This window comes from Chinchilla lanigera, unplaced genomic scaffold (assembly GCF_000276665.1).
Source record: "Chinchilla lanigera isolate Chin_1 unplaced genomic scaffold, ChiLan1.0 scaffold00085, whole genome shotgun sequence".
In the NCBI taxonomy this organism is placed as follows: domain Eukaryota; kingdom Metazoa; phylum Chordata; class Mammalia; order Rodentia; family Chinchillidae; genus Chinchilla; species Chinchilla lanigera.
Genome location: NW_004955486.1, coordinates 7,652,949 through 7,672,030, shown reverse-complemented (window position 1 = coordinate 7,672,030; position 19,082 = coordinate 7,652,949).

Sequence of the window (19,082 nt, the reverse complement as noted above, 5' to 3'; positions counted from 1 at the left end):
AAACACATAAACAAGAGGCTTGGGTGGGCCTGGTGAGTCCCATAGACCCTCCTCCAGATGGGCAACCTGGGCTGGCAGGACCAGGGAGGGCTCAAGTCCCTGGGAAATGCTGTCAGCACACCACACTCCTGGCACACATGGGGCATTTGGTCTGCTGGGGTGCTGTTGAGCAGGTGACAAGGTGGGGTGACATCACAGGTGTTGGCCCCTGGGAGGCTGGCATCTGTGTGCCTGTGTGTGTGTACGCCTGTGTGTGTGTATGTGTGTGTGTGTGTGCGTGTGTGTGTGTGTGTGTGTGTGTGTGTGTGTCCGTCCACAGGGTCCCGTGCCATAGAATGGCAAAGACGGAAGGTGCATACAGCGGAGGTCCCATAGGTGACACCTTGCAGTGGCGTGGCGGTGTCAGCTCCATAAGTGCATCTGTGATGTGTGCAGTGAGGGACCTGCTTCACAGTGCCTTTCTCAGACTGTGTCCCCCACCCGGGTATGTGATGCACCACCACATGTAATACTTTATTCACTGAGGGAAACTACATTCAGTGGTGACTTGGGAACTCAGCCAGCAGCACCTTACTCCTGGGCCCAGTGTCAGGGTGTCAGGTCTCCAGACTAGACCCGCCCTTCCAGCTAGGAGAGAAAAACTCCCCAAGCAGACTTGTTATTCACACCGGCAGAAGCACAATGTTCAACACAAAGCTGGCCCCTCCTCACACAGCTTAACCTCAGAGAGCTGGTTCTGCAAAAAACCACAAGAGACCTGCTGTATCTGCCAGCAGTCCCTGTCCCCAACACCACCTGTCTATCACCTAGCCTTAGACCCCTTACTCAGAGACCCCAAAGTTTGTACCTCGCTTGACAATGCCCCCCTTCCCCAGCTTCCCTATAAAAGGCTGTCCATTCCACCGGCTCAGGGCCAATGGCTTTCTCATCCTTGGCCTGACCGCACCCGGTCTGAAATAAACACAGAACTGCTCCACTTCTACCTGTTTTGGTGATATCAGTTGTGCTCTGGGGTCCCAGCCTCTCACAGAGGTTGGCTTAGAATTGCAGATAACCTGACCCCTACCCTGAGCGCCCACGAAAGGGCTGGAGAGAGGGGACCTCAGTTTTAATCAATACTGCCAAATGTGCTTGGTAAGGAAACCTGCCAGAGCCTTAATCCTGTCCGCCACCTGAGCTCAGAGCGCCCCTCCCCTGGCTTTTGTGGCTTTGACATTTTCATGTGTCTGTCCTCCACCAGTGAGACGGGAGGGGAAGGACGACCACTGCATGTTGAGTGCAGACCTGGCCTTGAGGCTGGAAGTTAATGAATGGAGGCAGGCGGGGGGCCCCGCAGGGCCCTGGGTCAATGCCGCAGAGCCTCGGGTCACCCTTCGGGGCTTCTGCAAACCCGTAGCAGCTGCCAGCATCCCGCTGGGCTCTTGAGTTTGGCAGGCACCTCTGCCTTGTGTGTTGGTGTCCTCCACTTGCTCGTCTCGGGCAGGCTGCAGGTGGGCGTCAGAAGGACACAGAGCTTGAGGCACGAGCGATGTCGCAGACACACGCTCTGGGATTTCGCGGTGCTTATTAAAGCGCACTTGCAAGGCCGACATCTTTTAATTAAAGGCAAGTGCTTTTCCCCTCCAGACAGCACTTCTGAGGATGTGACACTGCCTGCAGGGGTCAGGAGGTACAAGGTGACCCATGTCCACCCCTGGACACCGGGGAGGAAGCCAGTGAAGGGCTCAGTGGGTAGCACCTTCTTTTGTGTAAAATGTTACTTGCTCTGTGACCCTGGGTGGTGTCTCAGGTCCAACCTGGGCCCCTCCCTGTAGGAAGAGGGGCTTGGCTTCTGAGTTGAAAAGTAAGTGTGCACTGAAAATTAGGGAGCAGCCAGAGCGCAGGCTGCCCTGCCGGCCCCTCCTGGGTGGTGGGCCCAGCCTGGCATCCTCTGGGAGGCCGGGGCCGCTGGGCCATTCGAGCAGGTACAAGAGGTAGTGAGATGCAAGATGTTGGGGTTCTAACTGCACCCTGAAACTAAGGTGCTACCACCAACGAAGGGGGCAGAGGCGAAGCCTGGGGGGTGGCCACGGCCAGCTTGGTGACTGCTCTTAGGCGGCTGCACTGACTGCATTGGACTCTGCAGGGGATTGCCGTGGCCACAAGGCCGAGTGCCCACCTCAAGCTGGGCATTTTGGGGGCATCTTCTCTGATCCCTGTGAAGGCTCCAGGAGGCCCACCCTGCGGGGTCCCTCCCCAGCCCTGCCTCTCGGTGACCTTGGTGGTGGTGACCTCAAGCGCTCAGCTGCCGAACTCCCAATGGCTACACCCAGGGCCTCAGTGATTCTCAAGAAACCTGACCCCTTAGATCACCGGTTTACCTGCATCCCTGGATGCCCAGGAGCTGAGATGAACACACAGCGGGACACACAGGTGCTCGCTGCCAGACGTGTTTTAAAATGATAAAGCATTCATTTATTTATAAATGTGTCAAAAGATACAGAATATAAACATCACCATGCTAACCATTCTGAGGTGTGCGGCTGAGTGACATCAACAGCACTCACCCAGTCGGGCAGCCATTGCTGCTGCCCATCTTCCCAGCCAGAACCCTGTACCTGTTCTACCCTGTTCCAAGCACACCCCACGCAGGGCTGCAGTCCGTGCCGTGGCTCATCGCCCGCTTGTCGTGCCGACTAACTGTTCATCTACTAAGTGTGTGCTCTGGGATGGTTAGCATTTAATGAAACCAAATCACATGTCAGCCTACAACTTTATTTTTATTCAACAGCAGATTGTTAAAGATTTTACCATGTTGCTTTTGTTCATTTATTTCAACTACTGCATAGCACATGCTTTTAGAACAGTGTTGTGATTTACTTAGAATTTTTGCTCATCTGCCGGGTAGGGAACTTTTTTCGTTTTAGTATATGTTTTCCTGATTATCAGAAGGGTAAGTATGGACATATACTGAGATGTTTCCTTCTTTGATTGTCAATGTTAATTGTGCTGGAGCAATTTGGGGTGTTGAAACAACCCCATATCTCAGGGACAATTTTTCTTTGTCATGAAATATAATCTTTTCTAAAAAATACACTACTGCACTTGATTAGCTACTACAAAAAGGTTCTTATGTCTCTATTTATACTTAACTTTGGCCTGTACGTTTAAAGGTTTCTTATGCTTTCTTAGTTTTATTATCAGATTTGTGCCAATCTTCTAAATGTGTTGGGCTATTTTCCTTCCTCTTATATTCTCCAAAATGGTTTTCTTCTTCTTCTTGTCTAAAGCTGTTCTTGGTTTATCTAAACTTGCCTATGGCCATTTCTGCTTGGAAGGTTTGGGTGGGGAGAGAGTAGGCGTTTCCTGACAATTGATTTCATTCTTTAAGGGATGCTGGCTTAGGCAAGTTTTCTATCAGTGTTGTTGGTTTTTTCCAGTGAAAATTACTTACTGTTTTCAAATTATTGGAAAAACAGTAAAACTTTTAGAAGACAGTAAGAGAAGATATCTTTATGTCTTCAGAGTAGGGAAGAATTTCTTACATAATATATTTAGCTTTTTAAAATGAAAGGATATATTACAGTAAAAGTCACGTTGCCACGAATCCCTCTCAAAATCCTCCCCTTCACGTTGAATGCACTTATCCCAGTGTCTTGCCACTTTCTGATGCAGCTCTGGGGGTCTTCTTTCCTAAGGGTCTTTTGTTGGGCCGATGTGGTTACCCTGACGTCCTGCATCGATTCAAAACATTTCCCTTTCATCGTCACTGTACGCAGTCACCCCTGCCCTGGTCTTGCTTCCTGTGGTTTCCTGGGAGTCAGCAAAAAGGGGGGCAGTGCAGCTAGATGTTTTCAGGAGGAGGGGAGGGAGGGAAAGAGGGAGAAAGGAAAGGAGAGAGAAATCACATAGTGCTTATCTTGTAGTTGTTCTACTTTAGTATTGGTGATGGTTGTTAATCTCTCCCTGTGACTCATTTGTAAACTAACTTGATCACAGGTGGGTGTAGAGAAAGAAAACATGGTCTATGTAGGATTGGTATCTTTAACAGTTTCAGGGATCCTCTGAGCCTTGGGGTGGCTCCCTCCTAGACAAGGGGCAGCAGCATCACCTCCATCCAGGAAAGGAACAATGAGCAGGCCAGGTGTGGTGGTGTGTGCCAGTGATCACAGCACTCTGGGAGGCTGAGGCAGGAGGATTGCAAGCTGGAGCCCAGTCTGGCAATGTAGCGATTTAGGGAGACTCTGTCTTAAAATAAAAAAATAAAAGAAAGAAGAAAAGGACCGGGCCCAGGTTAGGATGGAGCAGAGCGGAGCAGGGCAGAGCAGAGCAGAGCACCCTGCAGGAGCTGGCCTGCTGAGCCTGCATGTTCACATCCTCCCACTTCCCCGGGGGACCCAGGGCACCCACATCCAGCCGGATTTGGACTCCACTTTGGATGGCGCCCGGTCCCGCACTCTCTGGTGTCCTTCCCAAGTTGGCTGAAGGGGTTTGTGGACTGGTCCTCCAAGTGAGTGCAGGTTATAAGGTGACCAACGGCAAGGCTGGGGAGAAGTCTTGAGACCTAACAGACACCAAGCCAAGCAGCTGGGGTCCCCAGGTTGCTCACACTGGCCCAAGCCTGAGATCTGTCCAGAGTCACCCTGAAAGAAGCTCCACGTTCACCGAGAAGGTGAGATGACTGCGGCTCCCTGCTGGGACTGTCAGCAAGTGGCCAGATGGGCCGTATCTGTCCTGGGGTCTTCTGGTCCTTGGCCAGTGTAGAGCAGCTGAATAGCGCTGATTTGTTTTGGGTTCTGGGGACTTTTGGAGCAGTGTGTGTGTGTGTGTGTGTGTGTGTGTGTGTGTGTGGTTTTAATCTGAGGTTCTGCAGGCTTCTGTTAAAGATCAATGTTGGGTCTGATAAATAATTAGTCTCTAATTAGTGTTTGTGTTCAGTGTTTGGGGCGGTGGGCAGATATCAAACGCTTTGGTGCTGGTTCCCCGCCAGTGCAGTCTGACGTGTTTTCATCTGTCTCCTTATTCCTGAGTGAAGACATAGATGTGTTTAAAAATAAGCCCAGGTGTCGGAGGGGCTGCTTTGAGTTGCTGCCTTGTACCTGGCAGCTGTGCTCCCTGTAGAAACTGTGCAGTTGTTTTCACTATAATTGGCACATTTTCTCCCAGCTTTCCCGATATGAACACTTGAGTGGATCATGGTGGAGACATAGTGAGTGAGTAATGTATTACTTGCTCTTCCTGAGATATGACCAAGAGCTTATGGAACCGTAATATTACTCTGCAAAGTCTCTTGGAATACAAATAGATCAGCTTTCTCATCAAAATGTAATCTTCGTGGAAATACCCTTCTCTTGGCTTCGTGAAGCCAGTGGCCTGCAGGCTGCAGAGTAAATTAAGTCCTTCTAGTCAAACCCGGCGTCAAACCATGGCATCGTGGTACCAGACTGTGTTTACTGGGGCTGCCCAAATACAGAGCTGATTTCAAGTATTGCAGAGATATTGTTTGTCTGAAAATAGCAGCAGGAGGGGAAGAGGATGCTTCCCTGCTCAGCTACGTTTGCTGGCAGCAAGAGAGAAAAAAATGAATCAGAAACGGGGAGGCTGGGAACGTCAGGCAGCGCTCAGGCCCACTCACCATTGTGGTGTCCGGGGGCTGGTCTCCTGGAGACTAAAAGCGTTTCTCCTGCTGTATTTTCAACACAGGGGGCAGGGACTTGGAGAAGTGCCTCTGGCTCTTTGGAGGAAAGACAGAATAGAAATCTAATAAAGACTGGCACGTGGGATCCCAGATGCCTCCTGCATGGATCACAGCCTGGAGCTGCTGTCAGGCTCCGTGGCATCTGGGGAAGTGGGTGCCGTGGTCTGATAGTCTGAGGCCCCCTAAAAGTAAGGGCTGAAATCCTAAACCTCCACCCATGGCTTAAAAGATACTGGAGACTTAGGGAGGTGGTTGGTCGTGAGGGTGGGGCCCCACGAATGGGATTAGCGCCCTTGTCCAGGGACCCCAGAGGCTTCTAACACTTCCATCCGTGAGTATCTACAAAAGGGAACAGACAGCACTTCGTCCAGGACTTCCAACCTCCAGCACGTGAAAAAAAAGACCTGTGTGTCCCAGCTCCTGAGAGGGGGTGTTTGTTACAGCAACCGGAATGGACAAAGACAGTGGTTGTTTTTTCTCCATGATGGTGATACCTCGGTTTTGAACTCAGTTTATTCCACATTCACATTTGAACCCCGAAAAGTTTGAGAACTGAACATATTTTTCTCATAAGAAGTAGGGGAAAAATGAATAATTGGCTCTGAGGCCCAATAATGTCATTTATAAATTCATTTCTCCAGGACTTTAACCAATTTAGCAATGATTTCTTTCTTTAATTCTGTTGTGGTTCTCAGGGTTTTCCTCTTAGCTGTACTGCTGGTGTCACTAACTTCATTTGCAGCCACAATTATGATATTTTAAGCAAATAAGGTGCAAAAGAAAAAGACTTAATGACGAAAGTTTGAATGCGGTAACGCAAGCAGTGCACGTTGCCTGGGTGAGGGCTGTGCCTACACCCAAGCGTCGCCCCCTTGTGTCTGAGGTGAGACATGACGCCTGACTCACTGCCCGTACAGGTTTTTTCAAGTTGGATTTCTGGTCTGACTGCTGAGCAAAGTTAGGAACACTTCTTTTGAATCTTGCTGTTCAAACAGTAGAAAGTTCGAGGTTGGAGCCGTTCAACATCTGAGGTTTCATTGTGCTTGGTGTCCTTAAAAGTCTAGTTTGCTGGGCGTGGTGGTTCGTACCTGTAATCCCAGCACTCGGGAGGCTGAGCAGGAGGACTGCCATAAGTTTGAGGCCAGCCTGGGCTACACAGTGAGTTCAAGGGCAGCCTGAACTCAAACAAAGCAAAACAAAAACCAAAGAAAGTCTGTCTGTTACTGATTCTTAGGTCCTGCTGCTGCCTTCACAAAATGAATTCCCATCTGTAATAGCGGCTACGTCTTCTTTTTTCCTGCATTCCACCCTCCCTTTCCCCTTCCTACCTCCCCTTTCTGTCCCTGTCTTCTCTCCCTCCTGCCTTTCCCGTGTCATTTTTCCTTTGTTTCATTGGCACAGAGAGAGATGCTCTCACTTTAGAGTCCAAAGATTTAGGAGTTCTATTCCAAGAAATGAGGCTGAGGAGCAAACATGTACTTCACACCACCGCACTGCTGTGTGGTTTTCTTGTGTGATCGCAGTGGTTTGGAAATACAAACTGAGTAGGAATGGGGGTGTTGGCATCGTGTGGGGTAGCGCTGGTCTCTAACAGCAGCAGGAAAGCTTTCGGCATTTTACCCTGACATGTGATGCTTCTTGTGGTATTTCTTTTCTTAGGGCCATATTTATCAGATACAAGAGTTTTCCTTTATTTCCAATTTTGTAAGAATTTCAATTTTATTAAAGGCTTTTTTTTTCTATATCTGTGCTTCTCTTGGAAGAACCATGTAGTTAAGAAATTGCTCATCTGGAGAATCAGACTGAGTGATTTTTTAAAATGTTAGTACATTTTTGCAACCTTGGAATCTCGGGCACAGTGTATTATCTGAAATGAATTTGCCAAGATTACGATCATGAGAGAATTGGCCAGTAATTTTCCTTCCTGCACACGAAGCTACCACGAGCCTGGAAACTCAAGCTGAGAAGTGTTTCTCTTAGATGTTCCTTCACTTTCCGTGAAAGTCATTTAAAATTGGCATCACCTCTTCCCTGGGGGTGTAATTATTTATCGCTAAAGCTGCCTATGTTCACCTGTTCTTTGTGGGAACAGGTGACGGGAACCTTTGTGGGGAGGTTTACATTTTTAAAAAATTAATTTAATGAAATGTGGCTGTAGGCACTCTGCTCCTGGGTTTCTGGGGTGCAGGGAGGTGAGGGGTGGCCGTGCACACAGGTGGGTACTGGGAGCCTTCTCCTTGCTGCGCAGTCACCCTAGCCCTGGTGGCGCTGAAGTGCACCTGTCGGGAGTAGTTAAGACCCCAGCGCTGGCTCTTCGTGTAAAGGCACTTGCAGAGCGCGGTGGGAGTGCTCACTTTTCCTTTGACACTGTGTCTTGGCTACTTTTCTTTCCTTGCTGGGACAAAATACCCCACACCCAAAGTTAAGAAATGAAAGGTTTATTTAGCTCACAGTTTGTGGAGCTTTCAGTCCATACTCGGCTGGCTCCAGGGCAGGGTGGCACAGAGCAGAGGGCAACAGTTTGTGGCAGAAGGCAGCAAAAGCGGCAAGAGTGAAAAGGGAGACAAAGCAAGCGTGTTTTCCTCCCTTATATTGTAGCAGGCTACCCGCCTCCCAGGGTGGGTCTAGCGCTCACACCTTCTCCAGGCCGTCCTCTTGCACCAGGATGTTTACAAGGTAAAGACCCTGGTGCCCTGCTGAGTGGTTTAACTAAATTTATGAAGTTCTCATGTTGACACAATGTATCAACCATAACACACTGAGTGACCTGCACCTCCTCTCCCGCCCCATGTGAAGTGCAAAGCCACAGCCTACTCCTTTTTATTGCTGGATGGAGCTCCATGTTCCACCATTGCAGTGTTTACCTATTCGCGGCTACTAGGTGTTTGGGTTGTTCTCAGCTTTGGGCTACTGCAAATTCAGGTGTGAGCAACATTCCCACCAAGTCCTTGGGTGAACACAGCCGTCTGTGTCTCTGGGAAAGTTGTCTAGGAGTGGAACTTTGGGGTCCCGTTATGAGTACACTTTCACCTTTAAAGCATTTTTTTACCATTTAATTTTTGTATGAGTACGTGTGTGCAGTCCACCATGTTTACATTCCCGCGGGGAGTTGGTCCATGTACGGGATGTATCTTCATTTCTTCTTCAAGCCCCCTCCAGCTCTTGACCTCCCCACCTTTGTGAAAGATCTCTCTCTCCACTTCCTATTGTCTATCTTCTATTTTGCTTTTTATTTATACTTTGGGTTTCTCATGTGGGAGAAACCATGTGATATTTAAGCTCGTGGATCCGATTTCCTTTTAAGGACCTGCCATACACTCTGGTGTGGTGCTGCTGTATCACTTACAGTCGGGAGGGTGCTGAGAGTCCCTATGCTCCATGGCCCTTGTGTCAGGTAAACTCGGGGTGGTGTTTACCTTGTGGTTTTAATTCGCATCTCTCTGAGGACCAGTGAAAGCTCAGCTTCCTTTTGTGAGCTCATGTGACACTCACGCCTCTGTTTCTGAAGTGTCTTGCTGCAGTGTGAGCGTCTGCGTCCTCCCCGCATTTGTGTATTGAAGTCCAGTCTGTAAAGCACTATTTTTGAGAGGCCCAAGGGGACTTGTGTGTCCCCTCTGCCATGTGAGGGCGCCTGCAAGACGCCAGCCACGAGGATGAACCTTCCGCCACACAGTGGGTCTGCTGGTGACTTGACCTGGGACCCCTGGCTTGTGGAACTGTGAGGGAAACATTTTCATTGTGTACAAATCACCCAATGAGGGGGTTTTGTTATGTCAGATGGGAGGAGCTAAGCCATGTCTGTTAAACTTTTACACTGAATTGTTAAAAATTGGGGTGTTTTCTCACTTGGAATTGTGATGCGTGTGCTGCCTGCAAGTCCTGTTTCAGATACCTGTGTTGTGATTCCTGCTGCCCTCACCAGAACTTCTTGTATTTCCATTTTCTGAATGTTTTTTTAAAAAGCAGAAATTTGAACTGGAATAAGTCTAGTTAATCTTTTTTCATCTTCTATGGATTATACTTTTTTGCATCTTATGTAAGAAATGTCATCTAGCTCAAGTTGAAGATTGTCTCCCATGTACTAGAAGTTTTATAATTTTGGCTGAATTTTGTGCCTAAAGCAAAGTAACCCACATTCTCATCAGCACTGGTATTGTCAGGTTTTAAAATTTTTGTTTTTTAGATGATAGCAACAGTAATAGGTGTATCTCATCCTCATAGTAACATCTCGTTGTTGTTTTGGTATTCAATCTCCCTGACACAGAGATGTTGAACATATTTTCATATGTTCACTTCTCTTCTGGGGTGACATATGTGCTTAGAATTTGTTCCACTTTATAACCATGCTGTTCATTTTCTTATTGTCAAGCTTTAGGAATTCTCTGTATATTTAGGCTAGCAGCCTCTTATCAGATTTGTTTTTGCAAATATTTTCTCACACCACCTGTGACTTCTAGTTTTAATCTCATTCTTTACTATATTTTGTGCAGAATTTTTTTTTCTATTTCAGTGAGGCCTCACTTATCAATTTTTTCTTTCATGGGTTTTACTTTTTGTGTTCTGTCTAAATATTCATTCCAATTTTGTGTTGCTGAAGCAAGCACAAAGCACTCATTCCAAACACAGTGGTATCTAGAGGTTTCCTCCCATGATATCTTCTAGAAGTTTATGATTTTCAGTCTTTACATTTAGGTGTATAATCAGTTTTGAATGCATTTTTTCTGGGACATAAATTCTGTGTGTTAGGTTCATTGTTGAAAAGACTGCTTCATTGAATTGCTATTACCAAAGATCAATCAGCTGTGTCTTTTTATGTCTATTTCTTGGCTCTTCATTCTGTTTCTTCGATATTTTTAAAAATCATTTTACCAGAACCATGCTGTTTTGAGGACTGTAGCTTTCTAGGAAGGTTTAGAGTTAGGTACTGTCAGCCTCCAACTTTATTCCTTTTCCAGTGTTATTTGATTGGTCTGGTTTTTGTTTTCCATGCAAGCTTTAGAATTGGTTTGTCAATGGCAACAAAATAACTTTGTGGGATTTTGGTGGAGATTGTTTTGAACCTGTGGGTAAAAGTTGGGAAAAATAAAAAATGATTAGTAACTTAACAAGATTGAATCTTCTTATCCATGAACAGGACTATCTCTCCACCTGTTTAGATCTTTGATATATCAGTTTTGTAGTTTTCCTTATATATGCATATATATTTTATTAGATTTATATCGAAGTATTTTGTTATTGCATGCTAATGTAAGTACTGTTGTGTTTTGATTTTATATTTCTATTGTTTATTAATGATAGATAGGAGAGCAGTTTGTATATTAACCTTATATCCTGCAACCTTACTAAAATTGCTTGTTACCTCCAAAAGTGCCTCTCTCTCTCTGTTCTGTTCTTTGAGATTTTCAACATAGTCATTCATATCATCTGCAAATGAAAATATTTTTTATTTCTTCCTTCCCAATGTGTATATCTTTTCCTTTCTTTTCTTTGTCCTTTTGTACAGTGTTGAGTAGGAGTGGTGAGAGGGGCATGCTTGCCTTCCCTTGCGGGGAGACCTCTAGACTTTCACCATCAGTATGTTAGTTGTGGATTTGATATAGTTGCCCTTTATCAAGTTTAGGAAGTTCCCCTCTACTTCTGTTTTCTTGAAAGTTCTCTTCCTTATTTTCAAGTCATGAATAGGTGTTAGATTTTGTCCCAATAGTTTTTTGTGTGTTTATTGAGGTGACAGAACAGTTTTTATTTTTTTGTTGATCATGCGATAAACTATACTAGTTGATCTTTTTGAGTGTTGAACCAGCCTGTGGACCTGCCTGGAATAAATTCCTTTTGGTTATAGCTTACAATTCATTCCGCACAAAGCTAGATCTAATTTGCTGGCATTTTCAGGAGTTTTGTATATATGTTCATAAAATATTAGTTTGTAGTTTTCTTATGATTTCTTTGTTTAGCTTTTATAGTGGGTTATTGCTGGCCTCGTAGAATAAATTTGAAAGTGTTCTTCCAGCTTTTATTTTCTAGAGAGATTGGAATTTGGTATTATTTCTTCCTTAAGTGTTTAGTGGTATTTGTTAGTGAAACTATCTGGGCTTTATATTTTCTTTGAGGAAAGGGAACACATTATTTGTTTAATTTCTGTTATAAATGAAAACTGATTCTGTCAACTTATTTTTTTTCTGTGGGGGTTTTGTTAGTGTCTTTTAAGGAAGTTGTCCACATCATTAAAATTATCAAACTTCTTGGCATGTGATTATTTACTCATATATACCTTTATTGTCCTTTTAGTGCCTGAGAGATCAGTAATGAGGCTCCCTCTCTCACTGCTTACAATAATATGTGTATTAACTGGCTAAAACAGGGGAGCACTCCCTTAGTGACTAGGAGAGACATGAGATGGGAACAAAGAACTGTCATTACTCACAGGTCCAGGGGTAGCTGGCATGTCTGGAAGCCACACAGAGGTCAATGAGGGGGCGTGGGCTGGAGTCATCCATCTTTACTGAACTCCAGACGACAGTCACAATGTCAAACAGGGTGGGAGCCACGGAAGAACTGAGGATTTGAAGTAGACATCCTTAAAAAGTGCCTTCTGCCTTTGGACCTAATTTAACTCATAATTTGTCAAATAGCTGTATATTGCCAAATAGCTTTGGATTTTGTCAAACAGCTTAGAGAGAGACAGAGACAGAGACAGAGAGACACAGATAGAGAGAAAGAGAGAGAGAGACCGTGTATACTTGAGAGGGGGCTATCAGGCAAGAGGAGAAGGCACAGAAAGGAAGTGAGAGGTTAGCCACGTCATAGTGTGTGATTTCTGGGCTCAGGTCAAGACAGTAAAATGTATGCTGAGGCAGCGTACTAGAATTAAGCCCCAACATAATGTCTTCCACCCATTTATCATGGTTAGTCAGGTTAGAGATTTTTGTATACTGATCTTGTATCTTGGAACCTTGATAAACTTACTACATATAGTTGTAGAGTCCAGACGATTTTCTGTATACAAAGGCATGTGATTTGGAAATAACGATAGTTTTACTTCTTCCTCCACAATCTGGAGGCCCTTCATTTCTCTTACTCACATAAACGCTGTGGCTAGAATCTCCAGGACAGTGTGGAATGGAGGTGGGGAGAGCTGACACCCTTGTTTTCTTCTGAATTGAGGGGAAAGCATTCAGTCTTTTGCCATCAAGTATGACATTCACTGTGGCCTTTCTGTTGACTCTCCTTATTGGGCTGGACTGGTTCCCTTTTGTTCCCAGTTTTCTAAGTGTTTAATCAGGAAAGGATGCTTTATTTTGTCATATGTCTTTTTCTGTGTATAATGAGATGTCCATGCTATTTGGTCCTCAGTTTTATTACCATGCTTTATGACATTCCAGGTGTGTTACATTCATATGTTCAGCCAAGCTCACATTAGTGGTGCAAGACCAACTTGTTCAAAGTATAGAAACCTCTGACATTATGGCTGACGGTTTTTGATTCTTGTTCTAAGTGATAACCTCAGGTTGATTGTTGGCTTTCATGAGTTTTACATGTTAAGTGTATCTTATTATATTTTTTAAAACTGTTGGGTTTCATTCCAGAAGACTAGTAAGGATCTTGAAGGCAAGCATTATCCTTCCAAGGGCTGTTTCTGAAGTTCTGAGGGGGGATTAGGATTTGCCTCTGCTCTGGGCTGGTTCATCCTCACTCTAGGGTGGGTTCTTCTGTGTTTTCTACTGCCTAACCTGGGTATTCAGTGAATACTCTTCCCTTTGCCTGGAACCCAACATTCCCCAGCCCTGGTGAGCTCATAGTTGCACAGTTTCCTCTTATCCAGCCTATGGGGTCAGCCTGTTCCTGCAACCCATGGAGTCTCCTGTGTGGACTTGGGGAACTCTTTGTCTGAACCCTTTGGTCCTGCGACCTACGCACTCCAGCTGCCTTGGTCTGCCCAGACTCTGAGGTCATACTCTGCCTTGATCCCCTCTCGCATGCCCACTGTGGTTAGGGCTGGCCTTACCTGGCTGGTCTCATTCTCACTGGGAGTGCTGACTGTCATCTGGTATCTGAAAATACTTGTTCATATCTTGTGCTCTGGCTCCTGTCTCAATGTCCTCGGAGCTTCATGTGCTCACGGATGAGGCTTTCTTAAGGTGACTGGATGACGGGGCTTATAGCTGACTTGCTGTTAGGACCAGGGTCTGGTCAGAAGAGTTGGGTTTTGTAGGTGTAGCCTGGAAGGGTTTATCTTCTTCCCTTCTCTCTCTGCTTCCCAGCGGCCATGAGTTGAGTAGCTCTCCTCTGCCAGACCCCTCTGCCTTGGAACCAGCTGACCGTGGACTGACACATGAGCCAACATAAACCTCTCCTCCTCCTTTAAGTCGTGGGTGTTGGGTATCTTGTCCCAGGGATGAGGAAAGTGACTCAGACATATTGTGTCTAGATTCCAGCTTTGTCAGTGAGAAGAGGAGCCTGACCCTAGACGTTATTCATCTTTTTACTTTACGCCTATCTGCGATCTCCTTAAACACAGATGTGACCATGCACGCTCCCTTCTAGAAATCCTTCGGCGCTTCAGTACGGGCTACCAGATGCGAAGACCAATCCCCTTGCAAGCGCGCTCCCCAGAGAGCTACAACATCCCTCTGCCTCTGCACGGGTCATCCCGGAGGGTGCCCACCCACGTGCCTGTCTCCTCCTTCCCCAAGTGCACAGAAGCACCTTGAGGGGACCAGGGCTGGTTATCTCCTCATGCCTAGTTCTACACTTCACCTTTAGAAGGTGCTCAGTGCTTTTGCTGAAATGAGTCATTACCTTGGAGAATAAAGCAATAAGTGGTGGCTGTTTGAAGTGACAGTGACTGGGCATTCAGGCATGCTAGGAACTGTTCAGTCATTTCATGTATCATCTCACTTAACCATCTAAAAACACCCAAACCAGGTGGATGTTATTATTTTATCCAGACATAAAGTCTGTGCTGCTGTCTCACGGTGGAGACAGGATGTTCCCTCAGGCAGTCTGACCCTGAAATCCACACTCCCGAGGCTGCGCACCTGGGTCACCCCTCAGGGTTGCCTTGATTCTTTCCGTTCCCTGAACTCAAACCCCAGCACTGTCTTTTGCTGCTAGTTGGCTCGTCCGAAGACCACATCTTCCTGGGAAGGCTCTGGAGAACACGGGAATGGCCGGAATCCCAAAGAGCAGGAGAAAGGAGGTTTACGCATTTAATTTTTCCGGGGTGAGAACAGCCCCGGTGACTCATCCTGCGCTCCCATTACAGCAATTTCCCAGCTAATGGCCCTGATTTGGACTTGGCTGAGGCGGGCACTGCAGCTGGGAGCCCCGGAGCACAAGCAGATGGACAGGAGGGCAGGTTGGGAGGCGGCTGGGGCTTGAGTGACAGTCCTGAGGAGGAGGCTGGGCTCCGTGTCCCTCACCGCTGTTCCGCACAGCACCCTGCATTTAGGGAGCAGATTGCTTCTGCGGACAGACGGCCCTCTCTTCCCTCTCTGCTGATGTCGGCGGATTTGGACAGTCTGAGATTGGCCAAGGTGACCCCTAACACCTGGAAACAGCAGGCATGGGGCTGTTACCTGAGGGGGGGCTCCATCAGGACTTCCTGGCTGGTCAAGGCAGAGGTATGCAGATACGCAAAGTCACCAGCAAGGAACAGCGGCTACATCTGCCCATGTCACAGCACTAAAAATAGGCTTTGCCCACCAGAAAGGGGTGGGGGTGCGAGGCTGCAACTGCAGAGCTGGGTTCCGTTTTCCCCCCTGCCTCAGCAGGAGCTGCTTCTGAGCATGCTTCTCCCTCACGGGCCTGCCCTAGGTCACATACCTCACTGGTGATGCTGTCAGAGATCCCCTCCGGAGTGACACCTGGGCTGGGTAAACCCTGGGCGCCATGCCTTGGGGGTCAAAGCTATGCCAGCAAGGAAGCCAAGTGGAAGTGTCTGGAACGCTGGCCCCTTCTGGTCAAGTCAGAGACCCGGAAACGAGGCTGGGGGACAGCAGCCAGCCCTGCAAAGCCAAAGGACACAGGGTGGTCCCACTGTGACCCCGTGTAATTCACCAGTCTCGCACACACAAGACTGACTTGCGGCATGTGAAACGGGGGCCGCACCCTGATCACGTACAGAGCTCAGCAGAGGGGACACCATGGCTCCAGTGACAGACTCAGAATACTGGGATGGGCACGGCAGGTGCTGGGGTAGGCAGCTGGGTGGATGGGGCCAAGCAGGGTCTGTGGCGTAAACAACCTGATTTCCTGGAAGTTTTCAGATGGCTCCTGGTAAGATCTCGGCAGAGGAAACGGGGGCCCCCCCCAGACAAAGTCTGCAGTTCTGGTCTGCTTAGATGCTGGGAAAGGGGTTGCAGGCGGGTGCCAGGTGCATCTGTTGAGCCTTCAGTGCGCTGGAGAGAAATCTCAGCCCCTGCGGTCACACAGGACTCGCTGTCTTCTCCAACCGGGCCCTTAGTAGCCATGGAGAGGGTTGGGCGATTTAATTCCCTAAACCTGTTTTCTCTAAGAATTGATGTGGGATTTAACGACAGAGCCGTAATGTGCACAGCGCCGTTACTATATTTAATATCGTCGCTGTCACCGTCAGGAGGTGATGCCGACTGAGCTCTTATGATGAGCGCTAATTGAAAAAATAAAATAAGCTCTTAAATGTTATAGTGTGGAGAAAACCAGGGGCTGGGACAAAGATTCTCTTAAAGACGAGATGGTCAGACGTGAGGCCAGGCCTAGGGAGAGCTGAGAGCTGGTCAGTGTGGCTGTTTGAGTTACGGGGCCCTGGGTGTAGGAGCACAGTTCTCTGGGTAGAAACTCAAACAAAAGAGCTGCTTGGGTCTCAGACCTCCATTCTGAAGGAATTCCTCTCTGACCCGGGAGGTGGGCTTGCTCCTCAGCCTCAGCTGTTCCGTCCTTAGAGTCTTTATCCAGGTAAACCGGCACTCACCGCACCATCCTCTAGCAGAGTTCCTCTGGCGGGATGGTCACTCTGTCCCTCCTTGCCCTGCCACCATCTCTTGGCGGCTGCCCCTGTCAGAAGTCAACTGTCAGCACTGCTGTCCTTTTACATAAGCTGTCTTCTCTCTCTGGCTGCCCTTGAGATCTTTGCCTTTGATGTTTTACAGTTTTGGTATAATGAAGCACTTGGATCCCCCCTTGGTTGGCTTGTGCTTATACATTCTGTTTCTCTCACCCGTCATCCAAGAGTCTTTTATGGATTTATTACTCCAGACATCTGGAACACCGGCCCTGGAGCGACCCTCCCGGCCTGGCTCAGCAGAGGATGTAAAGGGCAGGTGTGATTTATTACACTTATGAGTATGGTCTCCAGTTGTGACCATTTGCCTATAAAAGCCGTGAGTTTATCTTTCTTTACAGCTGAGTAATATTCCATTATATAAAAGTACCACAATTTTCTTATCCAATCCTCAGTGGATGGACATTCAGGTTGCTTCCACATTTTAGCAATTACAAATTGTGCTGCTATGAACATAGGTGCACATACATCACTGTGATATGATGTTTTTAGATCTTCTGGGAAAATACCCAGCAGGGAGATAGCTGGGTTGAATGGGACCTCTAGACCTAGTTTTCTGAGGACTCTCCAAACTGATTTCCACAGTGGTTTCACCAGTCTGCATTCCCACCAGCAGTGGAGAAGGGTTCCTATTTCTCCACAGCCTCGCCAGCATTTGTTATTGGTTGATTTCTTAATGCTAGCCATTCTTACTGGGGTGAGGTGGCATCTCAGTGTTGTTTTAGTTTGCATTTCTCGAATGACTAATGATGTTGAACATTTTCTCATATATTTATTTGCCATTTGTATCTCCTTGTCTGAGAAGTGTGTATAGCACCGCATTGTTTCTCTAGTGTAAAGCCTAGAGTTAATTTAAACTAGGAGATATGATAGACAATGGGAATTGATAGGAAAGCACTCATAGGTAAAGGATAACTGGAATATAGGAAAAGAGAAGGGAAAGAAGGAGAAAGTTTGTATATATGTATATGCAGGATAGTTAACACAGGTGTTCTACTGTCCTGTATTTCCTTGCTGAAAGAAACTGTCAGTGAGGCATTGGTTGATTAGCTTTGTATGTCTATATGTGTTTTCATGAGAAACTACATTGAAGATATCAATATGTAGTACAATAAGCATTGTTAATTCCCTACCACTCTGTTTGTAACTCTGTACTGTCTGTACTGATCCTTTGCTATTTTGTAAAATGTTGTCGGTCTGTTAGTATTTTCCTCCTTTTATTTCTAAAATAAAAAAAAATAAAAATAAAGGGCAGGTGTGGTGAGATAGTGGGTTACACGGGAGGAGGAGGCAACTGCAAAAGTTTTGGGAAGTGTGAGGCAGCCCTGAGGCCAGCAGCACAAGAGGGGGACAGCTTTGCACTGGGGACCACTGCTGTCCAGGAGGGGAAGGGCAGAGGTGGCAGCCCCCCAAGCCCCCAGTCCGGGCCCTTTCTCCTCACGCTGGAGCCTCGGTGCCTTGGCCAGCTGCTGGGGGTGCCTCTACCCCCAGCTTCCCTGCCTGGCTGGGGTTTATCCTCAGTGTCTCTCCACAGGCTGTGGGAGTCAGATCCTAGCACGGGAACAGATGCTCTCCCAGGCGGGAGGTTTTGCTCCCCACCGTGGCTCCAGGATGTGGTGGATAAGTGCATGGCAGACTCCGTGTCCCTGGTGTCCCCACGGTCTGTCCGTGGAGGCATGGAGGCCGACTGCCTGCGTCCAGTGCATGGCTCTGTGTGGGCTTTGCCCCTGGGGGTCGACTGAGTGCCTCGGTCACCAGGCCGTCTGAGGGAGGCGCCAGGGAGCACAGGGAGACAGCGTTGGATGGTGACCTCAGGTGAGTTATTTAGGGTCCCCGTGCCTGTCACTCACCTGGAATCAGGGATGACAGCAGAGGCCACTCCATGGGTCGTGTCCCTGTGCTTGGGAAGCTCCTGGAGGGACCCATGGGTACGGCAAGCAGGGTCTCACTGTCACCTTCCACACCGGGACACCGCGGCTTTTCTGTCAAAGAGGCGCACATGTGCTCTTTGGCCTTTTGTCTGGACCAGACACCCTCAGCCTCAACACCATAGACGTGGGGAGCAGGATGGCCCTTGGTCCTGGGGCCTAGCACAGGCCGGGTGTGGAGAGTCCACACGCCAGTGTCCACTCTCAAGCACAGCAACCAACAGTGTCCTCAGACGCCACAGGGTGCACCCTGAAGAGGACTGTGGCCTCCAGCCAGATCTATCATGAGGTAGAGATCAACCAGTTTCCCAAAGGCAAGACCTTCCGAGAAGTCTGGGGCCGGAGGCTACAGATGGACTGCTTGTTTCCTCCCAAGTTCATGCTGAAATTTAATTTCTAATGTAAGGGGTGACCAAAGCATACAGCGAATGTTTAAATT